Genomic DNA, 26,067 nt, shown 5'->3' with positions numbered 1-26,067 from the left:
ATAAAACTATCATACCCATGAATGATTTTACTTCATCTTTGCTCTTGGGTAGGGCAAGGTTGATGATAGTGTTTTGTAGATCTGACTTGGGGCGTATTCCCTCCGCCGTCACCTTGTGACCCAGAAATTCTATTTCAGCATAGCCAATCTTACACTTTTCCTTCTTCAATGTGAGTCCCTGTTCCTTAAATTTCTCTAGAACACATCTCAGCCTGGTTCTATGTTGCTCGCTATTTTCTGCTAAAATCAGCACATCGTCCTGGTAGCACATGACTCCGGGAATGCCTTTGAGCAGGTTTCTCATTATCCTTTGGAAAACTGCTGCGGCAGAGACTAACCCGAATGGCATCCATTTGAATTTATATGCCTTCATTGGCGTTATGAATGCTGTGAGTTCCTGCGAGTCAGGATGGAGCCTGACTTGGTAATACGCTGAAGTCAGGTCAAAAGTGGTAAAGATCTTGGCTCCCTCCAGCATGCTCATCATTTGCGAGATGTTCGGAAGTGGGACTTTGTTGACAACAACTTCTTTGTTCAAAGCCCGGAGATCAATGCATAGCCGAATCATCCGTCTTCTTGGCTGCGACTATTGGTGCCAGTCACTCAGTCGCCTCTATCGGTTCAATCACCCCCAATCTGCACAATTTGTCTAGCTCCTCCTTCACTGCCTCTTGTATCGCGATGGGAAGATTTCTGACTTTGGCCAAACTGGCTTGGAATTCTCTTTGAGCTATATCCTATGTGAATAATTTCTGAGACACCCCAACTCTTCAGCAAAAACTTCTTTGAACTCTTCTTCTATTCCCCCTAGGGCTTTTCCCACCTCCTGTACTAGTATCTGTGGATTCTTATTGGGATTAAGGTATATGCCTAGTTCATACTGCGCTTGCCACCCTAGGATGTTGTCACCTTTTCTAGACACATAAATCTTGGTTGCTGTCACTCTATCTCTGTACCCAACGCTGCCCCAAAAATATCCTTTCATGCATATGGGCTGCCCACCATAACCTCCCGGCCTTACACCATCTTCTTAAGTTTGAGCTTACTATGCGACACTCTCTCATATTCTACTGCAGATATCATAGTAATTTTTGAACATGAATCAAACATAGCTTCTACGTTTGTCCCTTCCACCATTATTACATCCTTGGGATTGCTCACCACCCCGCTCTGTACTTGTAGCACAATTTCATCGCAAACCCGGGTGGAATTGTCTCTGCCCTGTCTCTTATAATTGTTGACACTTCGGCAACACTGTTTGTAGTGTCCCTTCTTCCCACACTTACTACATGTTGACTTTAGGGCAGGGCAATCCCGGTCACTCGCCATATGACCTTGTCTGCCACATCTGTAACAGTTTGCTCTGAAACTCCCACTCCCTCTCTTGTCTCCCTTTGTTCTCTTTTCTGTTCTTTGATTGAGAGTACATTCTCACTTTCCACGGACACCTCATTCACCTTGACTTTGCTCCCACCATCTTGCTTTATTTCATTCACACATTGCATTATGTGTTCCACTTGTTTTGCTACTATGAGCACCTGTCCCAGGGGCAGAGCGTCTTTCAACCATAACTCCTCTCTTCTGCGCTCGATCTTACATGTCAAGACAAACTGGTCTCGGGTTCTCTCTTAGCATGCTCCTCCGAACTTACACGTTCCTGCCAGTTTACGCAACTCCGATACAAACTCTTCTATCGTTTCTCCTTCTTTCTGCCCCCTCTTTTCAAAATGATAACGCTCCATAATGGTGCTTATTTTCGGTAAGTAGTGTATGTCTAGTGTTTTCAGGTTCATCTCATACTCATTCAGCCCCCTGGCATCATTCGCGTTTAATTCTGGAAGGTGCTCCAACACCTCCTGACCTTCCGCACCCAAGTAGTGCATTAATAAAGCGACCTTCCTTTCTAGCCCCAAATTTGGTCCACACACCACAGCATAGTTTTGGAACACTTTCTTCCATTTGTTCCACTTGAGGGATGACTCCCCCGGGTTGGGCAGAAAGAACGGGGGAGGGGTTACTTTTTGCATGGCTGCAGTAATGCTGAATATGAATAAAACGACCTGTTTGATTTAGATTACTAGAATGTGGCAGACAGGTGCATACACCCCTTGGGCTACTTTATCAATTGGCCAATGACCTCTTAACATGGATGTGAGCCTTGCGCCAGGCTCACTTGAAATAATACAGGGGTAGCAGGAAAGACATGCAAAGGGAACTGCATCTATGAAGATGCTTCACTCTGTCATTCACTAGAGTGGTGCTGTTGCACTACAAGCTATATCAATTCTGGAGCAGGGTTTCTCTCCTGCTTTACCGGTACTTTTCCCTTTATAAGTCAGCGAGTGTGAGATACAGAGAGTGGGTGCGACTCGCACAGTCTGTTCAAGCCCAGCGTGGTCTCAACCGGATGCCCCACTAATTGTTATTGCCCATAGACCGCTAGGCTACCTTATGTTTCACACGCGCGCTGGCACAATTTCCATCTTACTCCTGAGCACCAACTCGCTGGTACAGTTATCTTTACCGAAGCACCATGCGTCCAAGTGTTCCCAGTCAGGGCCTCCGGTACCTTCGTTCTCTTTGTACAGTCCACCGACCTCCCTGCCTCGCTGTCGTCATGCACCTGGCACCATAGATACCCTTGTGCACCTCCGTGTCGATTCGCCGAAAAAAACGCTCAGGTTTTCCCTTTCCACAGCGCTCGGACAGCCTTAAGATGTGCAGCCGCTGCCGTGGTTGCAAGGGCGCTCCCCTCGCAAACGCGCCCGGGACCAGCTGCAGGACTGCTGTCACAGCAACGAATGCCAAATCGCTCCACCCATCAAGGTTGTATGCTTGCCTGCACAGTCGCCCTGTGAGGAGCTTGCTTCACCGACGTCTCGCTCCCCTGTCCCAGCTGCAACCACTCGCTGAGCGTCTCTGGTCACACGCTCTCCTCACACCGTTCCTGTCATCAGCAGCAGACACGCTTTCCCTTCTTTTGCTTCAGAGGACTACACTATTTAAAACCAGTAGGTGCCATTACTCCTTACCCGGTTACTCTTCCAGTCCAGCACTAATATCGTTTGGTCTTCACCATCTTGCTTTCATTCCTTCTGTGTACTTTGATTCTTTACTTGCTCGCAACCGTCATGTTCATTTTTCTTTTCTCTGCTTCTTTAGCTAGTTGGGGTCTCTGCTGTATTCTCCTCAGTTCTCGTGATCCTGACCTCGTTGCCAGTGTAAAAAGCTGGTAATAACACTCCGCAGGCTTGTAGAGAGTTTAACTGGGTTTTATTGGTTACAGTTCAAAGGAGAAATGACCCCAGCCACAGCTGTCACCACGAACGATCGCTGCTTCACTCACCGGGCACTCCGCTCCGAACGTTCACTGCCGTGGTATTCGAAATGATGTCACAACGGGGATTAACCATGAGTTAACCTGGAGGAGGGGGGTGAGTGATGCGACACCGGTGCCCCCTGGGTCAGAAGATACCACACATGCCTCCAGGATACTGCTGAATGTAGAACAACAAAGGAATACACAAACTGACCGTGCACAACATGATGAGACCGCGGTGATGTGCTCTGATAAAGCAGCAGTGACCAGGGACGTAACACAGGCCCCCGCATTGCGGGGTTGGGGGCTGCACTCCAAGGGCCCCCTCCACGGCCACGCAGCCAGCAGGCATTACACACGTCCGTCTCCAATGTGCGTGGTGCCATGGTGATTAATGTTACACTCGCCGTTGTTGCACCAAGGCTCAGTCATGAATGAAATGGTGAGCAGATGAGTCAACCTTGTCTGCGTGGTGGTCGTCTTCACCCTTAGGGTGGGGCTGGGCTTAGTGGCATTGTCATGTGCAATTAAAAGTGCTCGTCACATGAGGTGTCAGAGAGGGACCATGCAGCCATATTTTAATAATTGCTAGCTAGCCTAGCCTTGAATCTGCCGTCCGTCCATGCCTGTCACCGAAGCTGCAGGCCTCAGGTGAGTCGGAGTCTCTCAGTCAGAAGGTGAGATGGGCTGGGCTGGGTACACAGGACTTGAAGTTGTGTACACAGCCACCCGGGCTCTCTCATAAATTATTGCAGTTCACACGCATTCCTACACCCTTCGGGGCGGGCTCGCCCGAGGGTATAAATAAAGGGGTGGGAGAACGCTCGTGGTCTTCCGGCCGAGAGTATAATTGCAGTTGTCTCACTGTGTTCATTAGGCGCATCTGAGGCCTTTATGACCTGGGCCCCGCTGGACTACATTGGCGATGAAGCCGGTCGCGCCCCACGTGTGCCCGCCTACCTTCGGTGCCGTCAGTCGGAGAGCGTGCAGTGCTCACTCGGGTTTCCCGGCTCTCAAAGGTGCCAACTGAACACTGTGACGGAGACCGCGGAGCCCACCCGCATCGCTCCGTGCTGCCCGGTGTACGAGACCACTGTGTTGCCTGATGTCGGCTGCAGCCGCTGTGCTCTGCCAGCTTGAGCCCGCCTTCGCGCCTCCCTGCCATCGGGAGTGTGTTCGGACGGCGGGGCTCGCCAAGGGGGTGAGTGCTTGCTGCCCCGCCCGCACGCCGCTCCTCACACGCGGCAATCTCTGTGCCTGCCTCCCCACCGCGCTGACACCACGGGAGGCCTACTGGCCTGGATCCCCTCGCGTCTGCCTAGGAGCAGTGAGCCCCGGGTCTGGGGCTGCCCCTTCCGCTGCCTGCGCACACTGCCGCACCGGCTGCCCCAACAAGCCTTTGCTTCTCCAGCTCCTCTGTGGAGGGGCCCTGCATGACCACGCGTGAGGGAAGCATCTGGGAGAGGCCCCTGGTCCGAAAGGAAAAAAAAGAAGACAGATAAGAAAACAAGCACTGACAACTGCGAATGTGGGGCAAATAAAAGTGGAGAGGAAAGAGGCACAGAGTCTGTAGGAAGGAAAGGACTGCAGTGTTGGGACAACAGGCAGTCATTGCAGGATCACGCCACCAAGCCTGCTCACGCTTCACCGTCCACATAGATGTGCGCGCAAAGAAATATAGTGCCCCACCGACAGGCACAAGTAGCCACAGCACGGCCAAACTAAAAGAAAGAAAACAAGCCCGTGCCAAGACGCACACCCCTGAGCTGCTCGCCAGCGCGCAAGCCACGCCCCTGCGCCCACGCACTCGGGCCCACCCGCGATAAGCAACACCACGCCCGGCAACAGGAGCTGCCGCCCAGCAAGATGGAGGGCGCAATCCAGTGGTCGCTGCCAATCCTCCACCGCTAGTGCACATCCACACGGCACTCACACCACTACCCCCTTTCAGTGAGGCCGCGGACCTCGCAACGGCTGCACCAAGATGGAAGGCCTGGGTTCGGACGGCTCAACCACTACTTCAAGGGAACCAGTGAAACCGATGGGACGGTCAAGAGGTCACTCCTCATCTACTACGGCGGTGGGGAGATCTATGATCAGTTCGAGATACTCCCCAATACTGGAACCGATGATGACTACGGGGGGGCGGTCGCCGAGCTCAACAGACACTTCGACCCACACCTCAATCATGACTTTGAGAAGTTCAAGTTCAAGAGGGTGTGGCAGACCGAGACCGAATCTGTCGATATGTTCTATGCGCGACTACAACGGCTGGCCAGCACGTGCCCCTTCACAGACCAGAGGGACGAAATCTGGGACCAGATCATCCTAAGATGCCGCTCAAAGCTCATGCGGAAGCTAATCCTCCGGCAACCTGGGATCTCGCTGGATGAGATTCTGATCCTAGCCCGCTCCCACAAACTGTCGGACGCCAGGGCAGAAGAGAGGGAAGCCACCCTGCACACACCAGTCGCCGCATCACCGACGCCCAAGCACCTACCAATCAAGGAGGAAAAGGTGGACGCCATCCAGAGACGCCCCCCCGACGCCTCGCCAGGTGCCTAGACCACCACCAGGTGGACCGTGTGGATACTGTGGAGAGGATCACCCCGCGACGGCTGTCTGCGGGGTGAAGGGAAAAACATGCTCTCGCTGCGGAAGGCTAAACCATTATGCCAGAGTGTGCAGTGGGGGGAAGTTCTGGTCGACCATGTCAAGGCCCAGAAGTGTGTCCCAGCGCATTCACCAAATCTCCCTGAATGACCCACCGTCGGTGCCGGATGACCAGCCCCAGGAGCGATGACCAATGTATGAGGATGAAGACGATGACTAAGTGTTCGCAGTGTCATAAGTCAGCCGGACGGGGACTCGTCGAAGGCCGCGTCCCATGTGCTCCGTCTCCATCGAAGGCACTGATGTACCAGCCCTCATCGACACTGGGGCCTCCGTCAATGTGATGGACTCTGACCAATATGATCAACTATCACCGCGTTCTCCTCTCACACCATCCCCTACAAGGATCTACACGTACGGAGGGACGGACCCGCTCCCTCTCCGGGGCGTCATTCAGACCACGGTCTCAAGTGGGAACTACTCCACCGAAGCGAAGTTCCACATCACAGAGGGTAAGAAGGGGACTTTGCTCAGCTGACACACGGCCAAAGACCTCGGGCTTGTCTTCTTCGCCAATCAAGTTCATGAGTCCCATGCGAAGGCAAAGTTAGAGGAGTTTCCGGCGCTTTTCAAAGGACTGGGGAAACTCAAAGGCAAAAGGTTCATGCTCCCAATTGAACCTTCCGTCGGGTGCCCTTCATCTTACGCCCGCAAGTGGAGGAGGAGCTAAGGAAGCTCGAAGAGCTAGGGGTAATCGAAAAAGTGTCCGGGCCTACCCCGTGGGTGTCCCCGCTGTCGTGGCACCCAAGCCCAAGCAACCAGGAGCCATTCGACTCTGTGTCGATATGAGACTACCGAATACAGCTATGAAGAGGGAACGCCACATCACCCCCACTATGGACGACATTGTGGCCAACTTAAATGGAGCAAAGTGGTTCTCCAAACTAGACCTGAACGCCTGCTACCACCAACTGGAACTGGAGCCTGAGAGCCGGTACATTACCACTTCTTCAATGCATGTGGGCCTACGCAGGTATAAGAGGCTCAGCTTCGGAGTGTCCTCAGCCGCCGAAGTCTTCCAAAATGCCATCCGGGAAGCACTGTCGGGCTGCAGGGAGTGATCAACCTCAGCGACGATATCCTCGTGTACCTCACCACGCTCGAGGAACATCACTTGCACCTCAGGGCCGCGCTGAAAAGGCTAGTGGACTGCGGGTTAACGTTGCACAAGTCTAAGTGCTCGTTCTAACAGGAGAGCATCGACTGATTCGGCTATACGTTCACCCGTGAGGGACTCCTGGTGGATCCGAAGAAGGCAGAAGCCATCCAAGCGGCCAGCACCCCTCACAACCCCACTGAGGTGAGGAGCTTCAACGGCATGGCCACGTACTGTGGACGGTTTATTCCCAATCTGGCACCCATATCCGAGCCACTGCGTGCACTCATGCGTCAAGACCACAAGTGGGAATGGACGCTGGCGGCCAACAAGGCTTTCTAAGACATCAAGGCGGGACTGCTGGACAAGACCGTGATGGCCTACTTCCATCCACGATGCAGAACGGAACTGGTCGTCGACGCCAGCCCTGTGGGCCTTGGGGCGGTCCTTCTCCAGGAACATGGTACGGAAGTGTGGAAGCCAGTTGCCTACGCAAGCAAAGCCGTCACCGACACCAAGACCAGATACGCCCAGATCGAGAGGGAGGCGTTGGCGATCAAGTGGGCATGCCAGCATTTTCACTTATATCTGTGCGGCCAAGAGTTCAGTGTCATGACCGACCACAAGCCGTTACTCCCGCTGTTTGCCGGCTCATCCCACCTCGCGCCCCCGAGGATCGAACGATGGGCTGTGCAGCTGCAACGGTACAACCTCAAGGTGATTTTCCGCCCAGGGGCATACAACGCTTCTGACTACCTGCCTCGACACCCGGAGTCGCTGACATCAGTTGACCTGTCAGCGGATGCCTGCAGCAGGGAGGCGTTTGTCCACACGGTGTCGCAAGGGGCGTGTCCCAAGGCCATGACACTCGAAGAGATCGGCCAGGCCACCCAAGAAGACCACACACTCTCCCGAGTTCGAGGAGCCTTGGAGAACAATGGTTGGGCCCACTTCATGGACGGTGCTCGAGTCCTCCGGCCGGAGGTCAGCCATGCCCATCAACAACTGTGGCATGTTCGGAGCGAACTCAGTGTGGGGGAAGGAGGAGTCATCCTGAGAGGCCATCTCATAGTGGTCCCAAAAACCCTACAGAGGAGGATCCTCGCGATGGCCCATGTTGGTCACCAGGGAATGGCCAAGACCAAAGCAAGGTTGAGGGACAAGGTTTGGTTCCCGGCCATGGATTCAATGGTAGAGGAGATGATATGGCAGTGCCATGCCTGCACGATCACCGGGGGAGACCCAAGGCCACCGCCGGTGATCACCGAAGAACCGTGCACGACTCCATGGACACATCTCAGTTTGAACTTCGGGAGCTTCCCGGATGGACGTCACATGCTGGTCATGGTTGACTCATTCTCGAAATTTCCTGTTGTCGAAGTCGTCACATCAACAGCCTTCACCAACAACCGTGCTCTGTGCATCACCGTAGCTAACGGGGAAGATCCTGAAGCAGCCAACGACCAATTCCTAGGGTCATACCGTTTGACTCCTCACAGCACCACTAAGTTGCTCCGGCTCATCCCCTGTTCTAACAAGCCCCCTGAGACAGTATACCAGCAGATCCGACGTGGGTGCCTGTGGAGCGGGATGATGCCGCTGTCCAGGAGAGGAGAACGATAACCCACCAGAAAGCCAGTGAGACCCGAAGAGCCCAGGAACCTCAGCTAAAGGTGGGAGACCAGGTGGTGATCAAAGAACGACACCCCGGGTGGAAGTTCAGGACGCCCTACGAACCAGAGCAGTGGGTCATTGTGCACATAGAAGGGACTATGGTCACCGCTCAGAAGGGACAACACTCAGTCACGAGGAACATTTCCAGCTTCAAGTAGACCACCGAGGCGGAGGTGAACCCGGAGGCATTAGGCCTTCAAGACGATTGGCCAACATCGTCCCCCCCTGTGTCACCTAATGGGAGATGCTCTATACCTGAGTCGCCCCCGCAAGTCTGTCCAGGAGTTGCTGATAGACCTAGGTTGGCTAGCCAGCCCGTCGCTGCTGAAGCGGCCGAGGGAACCCCGGCTGGGGTTGTAACATCCTCTTGTACCCGGAGCCAAAGGTATGATCTCCGGACGAATCCTGTGCAGAGTCAGCGGCTGAGAGATTTTGTATATAGCTCTCCCTGAACGGAGAAAAGCTGAGGACTAAGAACTAAAGGAAAGGAGGGATGTAGAGAGCCACCCGGGTTCACATAAATTGTTGCAGTTCACACGCACTCCTACACCCCTCGGGGCGGGCTTGTCCCGTTGGTATAAATAAAGGGGCGGAGACCGCACGTGGTCTTCCGGCAGAGAGTATAATTGCAGTTGTCTCACTGTGTTCATTAGGCATATCTGAGGCCTGTGGGACCTGGGCCCCGCCGCGCTACAGTTGTCACAGTCACATCATGGGCGTAAAAAAAGTAACATAGCCCTGCAGACCCTGTGCTCCAGCCTCCAGGGGCCCCCTCAGCGCGCAGTAGCTGTAGCGCACACAGCACTACACTCTCTCACCAGCGTTGCTGCCTCATAAATTAAATGGTGCATCCGTGCAAGTGACTTGAGCTCCCAGCAGCAAGGGGGTTGAAGACAACTGCATCGAGTTGAGGCCAGAGAGATCTCTACTCGATCTCTCTACTCCTGAAAGAGCTCAACGAATATATGACAAATGTGCACTCCTGCTGTGTCACAAGAGTGTCAAGGTGGAAACATTTCAATCCCCCAGCCAACTCAGTACTTTTGTTCTTGCTTCTCTGCATTGTACGGTGCCCCCAGGTATAACTTCTGCTGCCGCGTCCATGCTGGAGGCCACACACCTCATGGTAGGTTGCATGACCACTGCAGACAGAGGTCCGACACACAGCTTGTCCTTCACACCAGGACGTCTGTACGTACATGAAGTTTTATGCCTCCTGTCACATCTACATCCACTTCTGAGCTGAGAAAACCAGTCCCTGATGTTGGTGAGATAACATACCTTAAAGAGCGGGGCCAATATGACGGGTTTAAGCCAATGTGACTTGTTTAACTCAAAATCTATCAATATCCTGAATGATATTACGTTTTATCCTCTTGATCAACAACGTGGCTAAATCTCCATCGACAATGTGAAGGAAAAAATCTCCTTTCACATAAAGGATGTCTTGGAGGCCTGAGGTCATGCCATAAATGTCTGTACCAGAGCACAGCAGTGCTGTGCACCTGTTTTTATACATTTGCACGGGCACAAGGGAAATTATATATTTTTCCTGATACTTATTCGAGTCTTAATATCCGCAAATTGTGCTGCTCTGAATATCTGTTTTTAATTGTTCTGGCAGATTTGAAATCCAAAAAAATCAGAAACTCTAAAAATAGGACGCCTATTCAAAGTAAATTCTACACTCTGCTTGCTGCCTAAATATCTGAAGCCATTCTTGCAATACATACTGAAGTGTTGTCAAAGATATTTGACATTTTTGAAGTCACAAGAAAATCATGTGATAAGACGTTATCGCATGACAGATTAGGACATAGCAGGAATGGACCTGGCTGTGGTAGCCACAGATCTCCACACACGGGCAGCATAACAGCAATGAATGGGACTGATGGAGTCAATCAGAACCACTGGTAGCTCCCCAGGGGCATTCCATTCACGTGTTTAGCTCATATGTACCATTGGAGGCCAGCCATGTGCACCACATGCCCCAAAAAGCACAGCTCAGTTCCAAATGCTAAGCTCCCTCTATTCAGAATGGGAAGACAAGCAATCTCAAATTCGCTTCTTCCTGACTACCAACCTTCAGCAAGCCTCATGTCAGCATAACAAGGTTTAAAATGAATCAATTGCCAGTTCAACAGGTGCTGCATGGGCTGTTGCTGTGATAACCACAGAGATGCGTGCACTCAGCTTAATACAAATGACTTCTTTTTTTTGGATAGTGCTTAGTAAAGCAGTTTTAGTTATATCTAAGAGCTGTAAATTTACTATTACCTAACTTAAGCGTATTTAGGTTATCAACCTAAGAAGGAAGAAAGGCTTAGTTGGCCATGCTGCAATTTCACAAGTGTAAGCAGATCATATAGATGTCAGCAGCGAGTACTTCACTCACTGAGCCAACTTTCTTTTGTAAATGTTTTCAAGTATCTTACTACTTCCCTTCCCTAGTTGACCTGATCATCAGTTCTCTGACAGAGATATTTTACTCACTGGTGATGTGTTAACCACTGTTAAGGACAGATCACCCACCCATTATTTGAAGATAGTTTCAATATGTGGCAGAGAAAGGCCTCCTCACTGTATACTCTTGTTAGTAAATAGCTTTTTTATCTCAAAGCAGAACATGTTTACTTTTACTAAATAGAAGTGCATGACATTCAGAATGATTGTGCTTCAGTATGGTAGGCATGTAGTGTAAAAGTGCACATTTTCGGCAGCAGTGTAGCCTGACAGGTTGGCCTCTAATGCAAGCAAGAAGATGGCCCTACCTGCCCAAACATTGTGGGTACTATAAAGCCATAATTGTGTTTACATAGCATCTCACATGCCAGGGTCCAAGAGCCATTGCACTAATGATAGCTACACCGCTTTATGTCTGGATCCAAATGAAGCAACCAGAATGTCCATGCCATACAGGCTTTTTTAAGACAACATGGCTCCACCTAGCTGGTTAACAAAAAAGCATTCATTGGATTGGGTGATGTCTGTTGAGTTACAAATTGGAATGCTAAGCACAAGCCATAGTGTTGCTGGTCTAAGCCAAATTGTGCCACAATCTGCTGTATTAAGTGTAAACTGCAGGAATCCAACCACTTTGTTTCTGCAGAGTCCTACAGCCCAGTCTTTAACCTTTTATCTCGCAGGAAAAATATTGACAAAAGAGCTTTTCCTGCAGCATAGTAGTTCTTAAAGTGACAATATGGGATAACAATGAGAGCATCCTGTTAAAATGTATCTTCTGGCACAGCCCTATATAATTTGATTTGAAGTGATCTGTATTAGATGCTTAAAACCAGCTTTGCCTTCTCCAACAGACCCTCAGGACTCTTACTGTTCAAGGCTTCATCAGCTCTATGGGATAAGTGGTGTAACATTAGTTCCTGCAGCACCTGTTGTGCGGTGGGGGGCACCCTAGCTCCACACGGCCCCCTCCGGCACTGTTCTCAGGTGGCGGGCCACTGGCCTGAGAGCAGCTGACTAGGTCCGTAGTGCAGGGCCCGCCTGCATGTACTTTGCAAGAGGGCCCCCTCAAGTTTTGTTACGCCACTGGCAATTACATTTTCAACACGTGGGAGCTGCTGTTTATCTGGGCCACTTAAAATTCGTTTGGGTTCATTTTTTCTTTAAAAAACACGAACACTTCTAGTAGTATCAAGTCAGATTCCAGTTTGGGTTAATTTCAATTGGCTTTTTTATTTGATTTAAAGCACAGTATATTCTGTTGCATAAAGATAGGATTATCAACAGGTGAAAATCGTATTTTAGGAGATCTGAAGGGAATACATTTGGAATTCCAGCACATGAAGGGACAATTCTTATTTTTGAACATCACTACGCAAATCATTCACGAGAATCAAAATTAATATATGTAATCTTATATGTAACTAACTTGAAAGAAACCTAGCTGGGTAAGAGCCGCTCTAGTCAGGCTTGTAGCTGTTCAGTTTACTTACCTGCACACTTTTGATCAGCACTTTGTCATCTGTACAAGCCCAGCTAGTGGAAATAAATGTGCTAATCGAAATAAACTTAATAGCAAAAATAGTCCTATATGTCTTATACACTGGCCCTATGGTTAATGAGGCCAGTCTATAAAAAATGTCAAGTGAGTCTGTGACCTAAACCTTGAAATTGCAATTACTTTTTTAATGACTCTGTGTCGGCTTCAATAAGCCAAATGTTTTAATTGTGTTGTTTCGGTTGTTTAATGTGTCTATGTTTTGCAGAAGTTTAGGCTTTGTTATATTTTAGAATGCAATCTGTTTGCTTTGCTGAGGTTTGGAAGAATGCGGGGTATTAGCCGGCCTTTTCGCTTTACTGTGATATCACTTCTGTTTGCCCTTGGGTTGGTAAAACTGCACGGAAAGTTGTCTCACGTCAAGGTCATTTGCAGAGATTTGCTAAAATCTGGATATGCCGCAGTGCAGGTCTTTGAGAATACCATATAGATGACTGTTGTATATCTGAGACTCTCTTTGAATCGTCTCAGTTACATCACTCCACGAATCATGCCCATAGTTGTTATTAATGCACATTTGTTATTTTCCACGGAGTTCTTTCTGTTCATACTTCTGTTTTATTCTATTGTCGGAAAACTTCTGTCCTCCTGACACAATGAATTACTTTCCACTTCTAAAACATTGTTACTGATCCAACTTGCTTCTTATATCCTTGAAACGGAAACCTTCACCTTTGAGTAATGTTTTTTTCTGTGAGCATGTTGTGGTACACTGAAGTGATGCAATAAGTGAACCTTAAAATAGCCTTATAGCCCACTGCAGAGGGCTAACTGTTGTTAAAGGCCCTGAACCGGAGTTATATGCCCGAGCCGTGGGCTATACCAGTTGTTAAAGGCCCTGAACCAGATTTATTGGCCCAAGCCGCAGGCAATGGGCACAATCAACTGGATTAGCCCAAGGCAGAAGGGCTTTAAAACTGTTAGAACATTCTACCCACGGATGGTAGAATCAGTTTGAGTGTGTGAGAGAGATTATTGAATTCAAAGAGGGAATTTTGAGCTGTTGGAGTTTTTCTTGGTCTTTGGTGAACTAGGGCCCATTGGAATTGGTAGAGGGCTTTGGTTATACTATGTTTTGAAAGTTCTGGCTCCTCTCCAGGTAATATTTTCTCGCACCTCACCAGATATTTTTCGAACTGCCCCTTGTGTTCAGCTCAATATCTTTCGGTCGTGGTTCCTAAATATCATAGAGTTCAACTTGGAAGTAACTCTTTGTTTTTACCCTCTCCTCTGGAATGCTCGTCCTGTGACAACTAAGATCCATTGCTTATCACTCCCTTCCTTTCAGAAGGAAAAAACATTCTTTTATAAGGCCTTTGAATAATTATGTCCTATCTGCTTTCTAAATGCTTATTAAAGCCAAGAGACATACTGGGTGGTAGTGTGTTTGATAAATCATTTTTTTTGTCAAACTTATTTTTATTAGCATTTGGTATGCACTTAGCAATACTGTGACAAACAATGAGCTTGAACAGCTTTACATGCCATAGTATACTAAGCTGTGCCAATGTTGAACACCCATTAGGATAAAACAAAGGCCTCCTCCTTTATGGATCATGCAAATAAGGTTACAGCTTCGAACAGTGTAAAGGCACAAAGTTTTAACAGAAAGTCCATGCATGCTCAACCTGTCTATTCTTTTGCGACAAGTTTTTTTATCAGCCCCTTCCAACAGGGAAGGTCCCCCAAGAACTAAGCCCAACCCCCCCATATAAAAAAAATAACTAGTGGTGGTGGTGAGTGTGTAATGTATTCTTCGGCCCAGTCATGTAAGGGGTGGACCCCGTGGAGTCTCATGGGATTGTCTGTTCTCCTCCAGTCTTCCATACTTGAGTACCTCCGTAGCTGTGCCCGGTACCCGTGATTATATGATCTAAAACTGGAATAAGTGCATATCTCTTACTGAGAGTGGGCAGACTGCCAGAGGTAGACCCTGCGTAAGGTAAGTAACAAATGGACCCCATTTGTACTCGAAGTTCTTATAGCCATCTCTGAAAATATCAGTAATTCTCTAGAGACAGAGGGGCATATTATCAAGTAAGGGCGTTACATTATCGCCGCTTTTATCAGCAGGAAACTGCCGATAAAGCGGCGATAATGGGCTTGATAATATGCTCTATGAATTCCAATTGAAGCCCATGTTAGATGTCTTCACATCTAACATGGGCTTCGATTGGAATTCATAGAGCATATTATCAAGCCCATTATCGCCGCTTTATCGGCAGTTTCCTGCCGATAAAAGCGGCGATAATGTAACGCCGTTACTTGATAATATGCCCCAGAGTATTTTCCAGAGACCAGAGTGCCATAAGGAAATGGCGGGTGTTGCCTACTTCTTCCAAGCTGCCGCGATTGCGACTTTAGTGCCCCCCAGACAAGTCCACATAATAGCTTGGTCTGATTTAGTTTGATGTTCGAGTGACGGCTCTCTAACGCCCAGGAATACTCCCTCTATGGAGGTTAGTATGGGATACCCCAGCATTTCTTTAATGTTCTTTAATGTGCGCGAGTATCTTCTTCCAAAAGGGTTTGATTGTAGGACAATCCCACCATATATGTTGGAAATCACAGAGGAGACCACATCCCATCCAACGCAAATCAGAGGTATTCAGAAATATCTTTTTAAGTTTGGTGGTATATAAATACTAATCCATCAAAGTTTTAACGTGGGCTTTCCGTAATTCTAGGGAGAGGTTAAATTTGGCGATGTCAGACCAGAGTCCTGTCCATTCCTTATCCGATATTTCTCTTTGTGCCACCTCCTCCCACATGGTCATATATCTAGGTCACGGGGACTGTGAGGTAGAGAGCAGGGAAGTATATAGAAAATAAATTACCCCCCTCATGGAGCCTACCAAATGTTACAAACTTTGTTCTCTCTTGTGTTGCAGTGTCTCTAATCCTTGGGGTGAGAACCCAGTGCTTGAGCTGAAGATAGTGGAAGTGTTCGTCCGGTTTTAAGTGAAACTTCCTCTGGCATTTCTTAAATGTTAAGATATCATGATTGTGGAAGAGGTCTGACAACATGAGACATCCACCCTCCTTCCATGGGTTAATGGACCTCTGCAGAGTGCGGGTGGAAAAGATGGGTTAAATGGATCGGTGTATATGGTGAAGGGAGTGTGGTCCACCCCTATCCCCTAAAAACTGTGCACCAGACCTTCAGGGTAGTGCAGGTGGGCGTGCTAATGTAGGTGTTGGCCAGTCTGTTCTTCTTGGGTTTCTATATGAGGTATAGGTAAACAACAGGAGAGAGAGAGGGACAGCCACTGGATCCACTCTTAATCCCCCGAGCAGTATTATATAAACAACAGAGTGTATCCGACATGGGAAAGAGCTAGCAAGAAAACTCACTGTGTTTTAAAAGAACCCTCACTCACCAACCTAGTTGGTGACATGCTTCATCATTGGGTTCCCACCAGAGAGGCCGAGTGCCTCTGCGGTGTGCTTCAAGGTTATTGTGACGTGGGTGCAAGTCGTGAGTGGTGCAAAAAGTGATTTTTAAAAAGGTACCTCAGTTTCATCCCAAGGAAAACTGGGCACTGTTAAAAACAAGTGCATTGGATGTGTAAAAGCTGGTTTTAGTAGACCAGTTACATCCTAGTGTGCAAAGAAACAAATGGTCAACATGTGCCTGCTTCTCGGTATATTCAGTGAAGCATTCGTCAGGACCAAAAAGACCCACCACGGTGGTATGCGCTCACTAAGGCGCACCCTAACCTGTGGAGTAATGGACCGCGCAAACTCACGGTTCTTGTGTAGCCTTCAGGATTTCGGAAAGCTTTTGAATCTGTTGAAACAAAGAGACAAACGAACTACATAATTCACAGGGCACACAAAACATAAAAATACACCCACTTGGAAATGTACTTTGAGTGATTTACGTGCATGCCATCTATTGTGCTCTTCAAAAATACAGCAGCAGAAATTGCTAGCAAATTAAAATGAAACGATAATGGAAAGTGACAGCTAATGTGTCTGTCCTATCACAACTCATTCATTAATTCCTTCTGTGATGTGCGAATTGGACTAAATTACACCAGAACCTACATTTAGGGAAACAGGCACATAGTTATGCCATTTTGCGCGGGTATATACAGGCAATCTCGTATTTAGAACCTTACAGTAAATCATTGCCACAGACAAAACCCAGCGAGGGTTAAATCGCTGAGTTTAGTGGTGAAGGCAGGCTTGGTGCATGATCGGTAGGAAAACATAGGTTTAGATAAACAGGGTCAAGTTGTACAAATAATACCTTGTTCAAGCTTACATGAAGTTTTGATTGACCTCACTACATGAGTCCTGGTGGCGGGCAGGACTCGTAGTCAAACTCTATATAGGTTTAAAAAGTTACCAAGTATTAAAAATAGTTATGCGTTTGGTCTGAGCCATCACCAATGCTGCACAGGTGCGTCTTTGTGGGCAAATGGTACTTACTTCCTCAAAGTCTGCCGCCCGCTGGACACCTACCTTCTCCCTCCCGAGGACTTCAACGTCCATTGGAGAGGTTTTTAACCCCTCCCACGCTTATGACAGAACTGCTCCATCACGCCCCTCGGGTGGGCTGTGCTGGTGACGGAGCGGTTCCGTCACGGCCCGCTCGCCGCGCCTGCACGGCACGTTCTATTGAGCGGGCAGGGCCGTGACGGAACCGCTCCGTCACAAGCACAGCCCACCCGAGGGGCATGACGGAGCGGTTCCGTCAGAAGCATCAGAGCACCGCGCGGATCCCCCGCCCCTTAGCGCTGCGGCAGAATTGCCGCCGCAGCGAAAGGGTTAAAGGAAGTGTCCAGCCAGAGGACCAGTATGTTTACGCTAACGTGGTGACGTAATTGCTCTTCAATCACGTGTATGCAGGAGGGCTGGGATCAAAACAACTACAACGCTGAGGTAACGCCAGCACTCGGCTCAGCCACTACAATGCTTTCTTACTGAGTGGAGGGCAACGAAGCAAGGCATTCGCGCCTGTCATCAATATCAAAGTTACGCAAACCATGTACCTTACACTCACTATGATTGGACCACTATTGTACCCTAATTCGAGATCTCACCACACGTGAAAGACTAATTTTATTCAGACAATGGCCATGCCCTACCCCTAATATTTTGCATAGTATCCTCATGTGACAGCGGAAGTTAAGTCATGTAATTCTGTGTAGTATGTCTGCTAAAGTTAAGGAGCTAGACCACATTAAAAAAAAAAAAACTGACGAAACGTTATTGAGACAGTGGTACTGATCATAAGTAATGAGTCACTTCCTAACAATATTGGAAATATAGTCAGTGAAGGATCTGCCCCATTTAATTTGTCTCATGATGTTTATCAATGGATGTGGGCTGGGATTTTATGCTTTTATCACCTGAGTGTGTTGTCAGTAGTGTGTGGAACCGTTTAAAAGTGGGGAAGAGAACAAGCACATTAACAGTTCTATGAATGGGCCCTTAGAATGTCTGTTAGCGCCTCAGCACCGAGCCCCAGGGTATATTTTCATTAAATCCCTGTATATTGGTAGTAAGGTGGTAAATCCACTGCTGTTCTTTCTCAAACAGGATGTTTGATGACTTATTTCCAGGTTTGATTTGTTCAATCACTGTCCAGTGTAGATCATTTACTGTGTGGTTAGCCTGCCAAAAATGTTCAGCCAGTTTAGTGATGTTCTTTTTACACCCGATATTACTCCGGTGCTCGCAGATCCGTTGTTTTATTTTTCGGGTGGTGATGCCCACGTATCTGGTGCCACAAGGACAGGTTATTAAGTATACTACGTTTACCGAATTACAGTTCGTATGTGAACGTTGTGTCCAAGTTGGGGCGGGGCGATAACGGGCATCCCGGTCTAGTCCCTCTAGCAAGGGGAAATGAAGTAGATGCAGTCCCATTAACCTGTACTCGAGATTGAGATTGTACGTAGTTGGCCCTGATCATATTAATGAATTTGACCTCGAAGCCAAAATGTTGGAGTGTGCTAAAAAGAAACGACCAGTTCACCGTGTCAAAGGTCTTTTCGGCATCTAGACCCACGAGAATCGCGGGATCTTGTGCTTAGTTACTTTCTCAATCAGATGTACCATTCTACGTATATTATCGTGAGCCTGCCTGCCCTTTATGAAGCCAGACTGGTCAGGGTGGACTAGATCTGGCATCAGATCATTTAACCTCGCTGCCAAAATAGCGGAATTTAGTTTAGCATCTAAATTTAAAAGTGCAATGGGTCTATATGATGTGCACAGGTGCGCATTCTTCCCTGGTTTAGGGATTACCGTTATCATCGCCTCAGCCATGGATGGGATCACCCCGACATCTTCTAGCATTTTATTAAAAAGCTGTGTGAGGTGTGGAATGATATTTGGTGCAAATGTTTTATAGTAATGGGCCGTCGGGCCATCCGGGCATGGAGCCTTATTGAGCTTAAGGGATTTGAACGCCGTGCCCACTTCTTCTTGTGTTATGGGTGCGTTGAGGGTATCGTTCCATGCCCGGGAGACCGTTGGGAATTTCAGTGTCTGTAGGTATCCATTTTGCCCGTCTACCTCCTGTGTTTCCCCTGTGTATAACTTCTCATAAAATTCCCCAAATATGTTGGCCTTTCCCGTATCTGAGTTCACTAAGTTGCCCTCCCTATCAAATTTTCCTCGGATGTATTCCTTTTCTCTTTTTTATTTAAGCTGTCTAGCTAAGTGCCTACCTATTTTGTTCCCCTGTGTATGGGATATCTGGCATAGACGCAATAAGGTATACTCAGCTCTGTTGTTATAGATCACTTTAAGCTTCCCTCTGAGTGCAGTAAGCTTATGTTGCAATCCCCTGGTGGGTTTACTCATATGTCCTTTTTTAACCAGTTCCAGTTCTGCCTCTAAGCTCTCTCTCTCTCTCTCTAGCTCTCTGCTTATTCAGGGTAGCATTGAGTTCTAGGCATTTTCCTCTAATGACTGCTTTACATGTGTCCCAATTATTGAAGGCCGAAGTGTCATGGGGTGAGTTCAAATTCAAAACTTCTGTGATCGCCCCCCTCAACTCATCTCTCAGCAGTGTATCCCTCATAACGGAGACTGGAAAATACCACCTTGGGGTCCTGGGTGTGGCTCTCCCCAGCTTAAACAGATCGAGACGGGGCAATGATCAGAGATCGTGAGTGGGAAGGTTTTTGCTCCCGGAGAGAGCCTAGCAGGCTTTGACTAATGAAAATATAATCATGTCTTGAGTAGGTTTGATGTACATGTGAATAAAAAGTGCAGTTCCTGGTCGAGGGGTAGAGAGTACGCCAGGCATCCCTGAGTCCGAGATTGTGCAGTTTCTGTTTAGCACTCGCAGGGAAGGAGCTTGTAACCGTTCTGTGGGGGTGTGTACTATCTAACTCTGCTTGCCAGGTGAGATTAAAGTCTCCCAACAGGATTATCAAGCCTTATGCAAACTCTCACACTTGGTCTAGAAGTGTTGATAGAAAGGCGAGTTGGCCAACATTGGGTGCGTACGAAGCAATAACTGTACAAAGTCTCCCTCTCAGTGTCCCCTTTACCATGATTATTCGGCCTTCTCTATTAGATTTAACGGCCTCTGAATGGAATTTAGTGGAGCTATGAAAAAGGAGTGCTACCCCTAGCTGTTTGGTGACTGCTGAGGACCTATAGATGAGGGGATATTGTTTGTGGCGTAATCTAAACTCTTCTGCACGTTTTAAGTTTGTCTCCTGGAGGGCCACTATATCGAAATGATGATCCGTCAGGTATTTTCAAATGTTTTGTCTCTTAAGCTGCAAATCAAATCCTTTGACATTCCATGACACTATGGAGACCACTATGGCATTATATGAATTCCCCTTTCCTCCCAACTACCATTTAGATCATAATTCCCAGTTTTGGCTCCTCGTTCTCTAGCCATTGGGCTCCCTGGTCTCACCCCCCATGTAGAATCTACTTGGGCCAGAATTTTCATACGGGTAATGTACTCTGTCAACCACCACCAATCCCCGAATCTCCCCCCGACATTTTGTTTTTATGCATTTAGTTGAACCCTCAGCTGGTATGATCTAATCACTTAAAAAACACAAAGGTTATAGTGATAATATATTTAAGAATTGTAATCATCTTACTTTAAATAAATGAAAAAAAACGTTAGAAATTCACTGAAAAACCAAAGGTTAAAGTGACGTTATAGTTTAAATTTAAGGTAAAACATTACATTTTAAACTAACAAAAACAAGGAAATTTACCAGTTATACTTCTCTCAATTAACTGTAACTCGTACCGTAAAGTAATTATAACTCGTGCCCTTGCCGTGCTGTCTTTTCGTCAAGAATGTAATTTCAGATGTCATTAGGGATGTTATCAATGCAGTCATTGTACTGGTTACGAGTGATGTAATATGTGAGGGAATAAGAAGTGCATGGCGAGGGTAGTTACTTGAGAAATCTATACCTGGTGAATTTCAATGAATTTGATAGTTTAAAAGGTTAAATTTTAACTGAATTTTTTACCTAACTATAACAGCTTTTTAACCTTTGGTTTATTTTTCCAATAAATTTATATGGTTTCTTTTAAATGTAAAATGAGATGTCCATGGCTGTGCAGTGTGAGGTTGAGTGCCCATCTCCCCGCCGTGTACAACCTTCAGCTGTGCGTGACGTGGGTTAGCCGCAGGGCCAACCACATGCAGATGGCCAACTCACCACAGACACTCGCCGCCCCTTTTTTAGGTCTCCCCTGCGACAGTGCATGTGCTTTCGCGAGAAATTGTATACAAGGGGCATGCAGCCCACCTGTTTGCCATTCCTTGCTTTCATTCTCACTCTTATTTTCTGCCTTTTAATTAGCTGGAGCCTGCTGGATCCACCTCCTCTTTTTTCGGCAGGAGCATGTACCAAGTACTAACTGCTTTAGCGTGATTGCTGTTCTTCCACTGATTTAACTGACTTAGAGGTACCATGTTTATTTTTTCTTCCCTGTTTTTGTTGAACCTCTTGCCATTTGTAGCTATGTTTTACTATGCCAGCCACACCACAAAAAAGCTATTTCATCCTTTGAAATGAAGATTTATTGTAACAAAGGATGGCATCTGATTCCAAATGGGTTTTCACCAAGACATGGGCACAATTGCATTCTTTATGTGACAGGATTTTTTTGCCAAATGTCATATTTCTTTATCATGCATGGGGAGATTTACTGATTTGCTCTGAATGACAAGGGTGTTGTGCTGAGACCCAAAACGCACTGGCAAAGCCGATAGGTCTTGCCTATGTGACTGGTGACCCTGCCATTGCCTATTATTCATGCTGTACAGGATGTGCATTGTCGACTTTGACAATGATTTGTAGCCTTGCTGTATAGAAAAATGGCTGCAGTGCATCATGGCTAAAAAAAATAAAAAAGGACTATGATGCATCTGATGCTAATGTACTTTTAATAATAATTTTTAAAAAAACATTAGCCCAGGCTGCGTCATATCGCTTTTTAAAATTAGTTTTAGCAAAGCATCCAAAAACCATCCAAAAACCTCTCATAGGCGAGACCTATCGGCTTTGCCAATGCTTGTTACGCTAAGCTGTAGTGGCAACTTGTGGAATAGGCCCTTGTTGTTCCTAGAAGCGGCTTACCAGCTAAGTGGTAATACATGAATATGCTTGTACAGATAACAAGACTCTGCCGAACATACCCATAGTTAATAAATAACTGGTAGCCGATATAGAGTATCTTATTTTGTCTAGATAATCAAGCAGTATTCTTATTCTAGAATGAAAGTAATGTCCGGCTGCCATATGTGGGTTGAAAAACTGGAAGATATATATATTTTTTTAAACACACGTTAATGGGTTTTTTAAGTGGACATATTCATACAATTAGCACCTGTTCCGATACATAAGCATACATGTGCAGTTATCGTTATGCAATTATTACAGTTATATTACTATACGGACGCCCTCTCCTGGCTACAGTCCCTATATTTACTCAGCGTATTCCATACATGTTGTATTTTCACGCTACATTTGTTAATCATATTTAATAAATATAACAGGCGGTACATATTGCGATCAGTCTCAATCCACCAACCCTGGATCCCTTCCACTCCCGCAGTTAACTAACTGGGCATCACATTTGTGAGAAGATAAACATTAGCAAGCACCACCTTTCTAAGTTCAACGTCTTATTCTTAGTCATTACGTACCTGTTGTCGGTGCACCCAGGGCCCGAGGCACGCCCCCCAAACAACAAATATTATACATAATTGTGGCATCTGTGCCCATACAGTTACCAACTGCTGCCAGCTCCCGCATCAGGGCGGCTTTGTGTTTCTTTCCGGATTGTCAATGGTTTCCGACGGCATGGGCGCCCCCTTTTTAGGTTTCGCCTAGCGAAGGCTGCGCTTGCGCAGTCTCCGCTGGGAGAAAACTGATGTTTTAGAGAACAGGGCTTGAACCCGCCCCTCTTCTCCATTGGCTGGCCTTGTAAATGCTGGCCAGCCATTGGAGGAGAGGGGCGTCACTCCGTTCAAGCCCCGTCTTTTTGGGATTCGGGGGTGTGTTTTTTAGTTTCTTTCTCTCCTCTTCCCATTGGCTGGATTTTTACCTTCCAGCCAATGGAAAGAGGAGAGAACGAAAAATACGCCCGAATCCCAAAATGACGCTGCATTTCTCCGAGGCATTCTTGCTTCGCCTCGGAGAAACGTGGTCGTGTGGAGCGCTCCTCTCTTAAAGGGCGGGGCTTACAGACATGGCATGGCTTCACCCACGCTGTCTCTTTGGTCTCGCGCATTTGGCGGTAGTGGGCGCATGCTGTACCTTGGTGCTCTTAGCCCCTCACGGCAGGCTCCTCACGCTCCCTGGCTGCGCGGGGACACATGTATGTGCACTTAGCAGGGAGGGGGCTGGCTTTAGTGTGTGCAGGCTGTCCGCTGTCCCGTGCTTGTTCTTGCTCTGCCCCTCGCCGCAGGCCCTCTTGCATCACGGGCTGCGCAGGGACTCGTTGATTCCTTTGCTGAGTTGGGCTAATGCAGGGGGTCACAACAAACCGGGGAGGGGCTCCGCTTCCCCCTCCGGACTCTTAGTTCACAGCCTCAGCAGCGCTGGCCGCACACAGTCCACCAGTATCCACCGCCCCTCGCAGCAGCCTCGCTTACCTCCCTCGCCCTCACAGTGGAGGACCGGAACTGCCGCCGGGGACTCTCCTTTTCCTCTAGGGCTGTGCAGGATAACACATGCGTCAGTAGACCCCTGCCGTTGAATGGCCACCTTGTCTCTCCACTGCCGGTGAGTTTTGCGTCTGGTGTGGGCTCCGCTTTCTCACTTTTCCTGTGGCCGGGAGCTACCGGCAGTTACTTTTCCCGTCCTGCCCGCTTTCGCTGTCCTTTCCCCACTCGCGGCAGGCCTTGCTCTGCATGCGCCGCGCAGGGGGAGGGGGGCTTACGCCGCTACTAGTGGCCGCGGGCCGCATGCATCATTCTCCATGCTCCCCTCTCACCCGTGGCAGCCTCTTCCAGACTTGACGCTGCGCGGGTGGGGGCCGGAGATACAGTCTGGGCCCCATTTCCCTTTTGGACAGTGTAGGAGAGTAGGGTCTGCTTTCCTATGGTCACACCACCTTTTGCTTTTTGCTTCACTGGTTTTCGACTTAGATGTGGCTGTGGGCCTGCTAATCAGACCCACAACCCTGCTGTTCTCTCTCTAAATTCACACCATGTACTTTAGGTACATCACCAATTGGGAATTGGGTCACTCTTGTGAGTCCCTGTACAGTGTACCATAGGTACCCAGGGCATAGGTGCACCCAAGGCCTACCAGGGGCTGCAGCATATCTTTTGCCCCCCCTGACTGGCCATCCAAACTGACACAACTGGCTGATCCAGCCCCTACCAGGGGCTGCAGCATTTATTTTGCCACCCCTGGCTGGCCATCCAAAGTGACACAACTGGCTGATCACTCAGCTGGGGCAAGGTCGTGTAATCACCCCTTGCTTAGATATAGTATACCTATATCTAACCTTATATCTAGACACATATACACCTATAAGTTACTCCTATGGCAGGCCTTAACAATCCTGGAGGCAAAGTGCTTGGTTTTATGTGAGATGGCATGAGCTGAGCCTGTCTGTAGCTTTCGGAAGCATGTCCTTATAGCTGTTCTAGGATATAGCCATACCATATACTCTTAAGTGCATTATGAACCTCGCGGTGAAATGCTAACTTTGGTTTGGCTTTATCAAAACATGTTGTGTAAGGTGTCATACGCTTTGGAATACTACCCCCTCGCCAGTTCTGGTGACGGGGGAAGCATTCCACCCTTCTAGAGGGAGAGGACATGTTGTTCCTACTAATCCCGGTTAAAGTTAACCAGAGCCTCAGCATCACAAAATGGATGCTGCTGCCACAGACACAAGTCTGACCTCCTGCTGCTGGGAGTCCTTCCAGCGAGGGAGGCTTGGACAATAGGTTTCCTGTCTTGGGAGGTGCGAGCACCACCCCAGACAGGCTATAGTGTATTGGGGCAGGGAGGGATGACTGAAATGAGACACTGCCTGGGGCACACAAGGTGTCCCATGCATAGTTCAGTTCAAACCGCTGCTGGGGGACTCCAGCCCCAGCTCTGGCGCGAAACTGGACAAAGGGAAAGGGGTGTAACCACCCCCTTCCTGGGTCCCACCCATAGGAGGGACCTAGCAGGTAATCCAGCCCCTAAATTTGGTATATAGGTAAGAGCTGAGTCCCAAGACTTTAGATTGTATCCTGACTGAAAGTTGAAACGAAACTCTGGTCCTTCGACATTCTACTCGACATAGAAGACTGAAGAATCTCCCTTGTGGTCAAGGAGTGAACACCCTGCACAAGCAGGCACCATCAAGCGATCAATGGTTTGCTTTGTCGACGCTCCCGCCGGAGCCTGAGCACAGAGCCTGACAAGACCCGGACTTCCAGACTTCCAACAGCCCGATCCACAGTCACAGCAGAGCTAAGACCTGTGGAGGCGACAAGAGACGTGGGACCTGCCATCTTGGAAAGCCAGGGAAATGCTTTCTGTGCAACTTCAGAGGCACCCTCGAAGTTGTGCATTGGGGATTGAGAAGGCCCAGCCCCGAGCACCAACTGCACTGAAGATCAGCCCTCCACACTCCACGAGTTCTGCGTGGGGCCCTTCTGCATTTTCCTGCTTGACCCATCTATCCGGTCACTTGCCCGTTGGCTAGTGGCCTCTGTGATGATGAAACCTTGAATCTACACCATTGGTCTGGTTGCTCCAGACTGGCCCTTGCTTCCCTGAAAAGGAGAAGTCCATCAGGCTTTGCTGGCCTGATCAAGAA

Source organism: Lissotriton helveticus, chromosome 7 (genome assembly GCF_964261635.1).
Source record: "Lissotriton helveticus chromosome 7, aLisHel1.1, whole genome shotgun sequence".
In the NCBI taxonomy this organism is placed as follows: Eukaryota; Metazoa; Chordata; class Amphibia; order Caudata; family Salamandridae; genus Lissotriton; species Lissotriton helveticus.
This window is presented reverse-complemented; position numbering follows the sequence as displayed.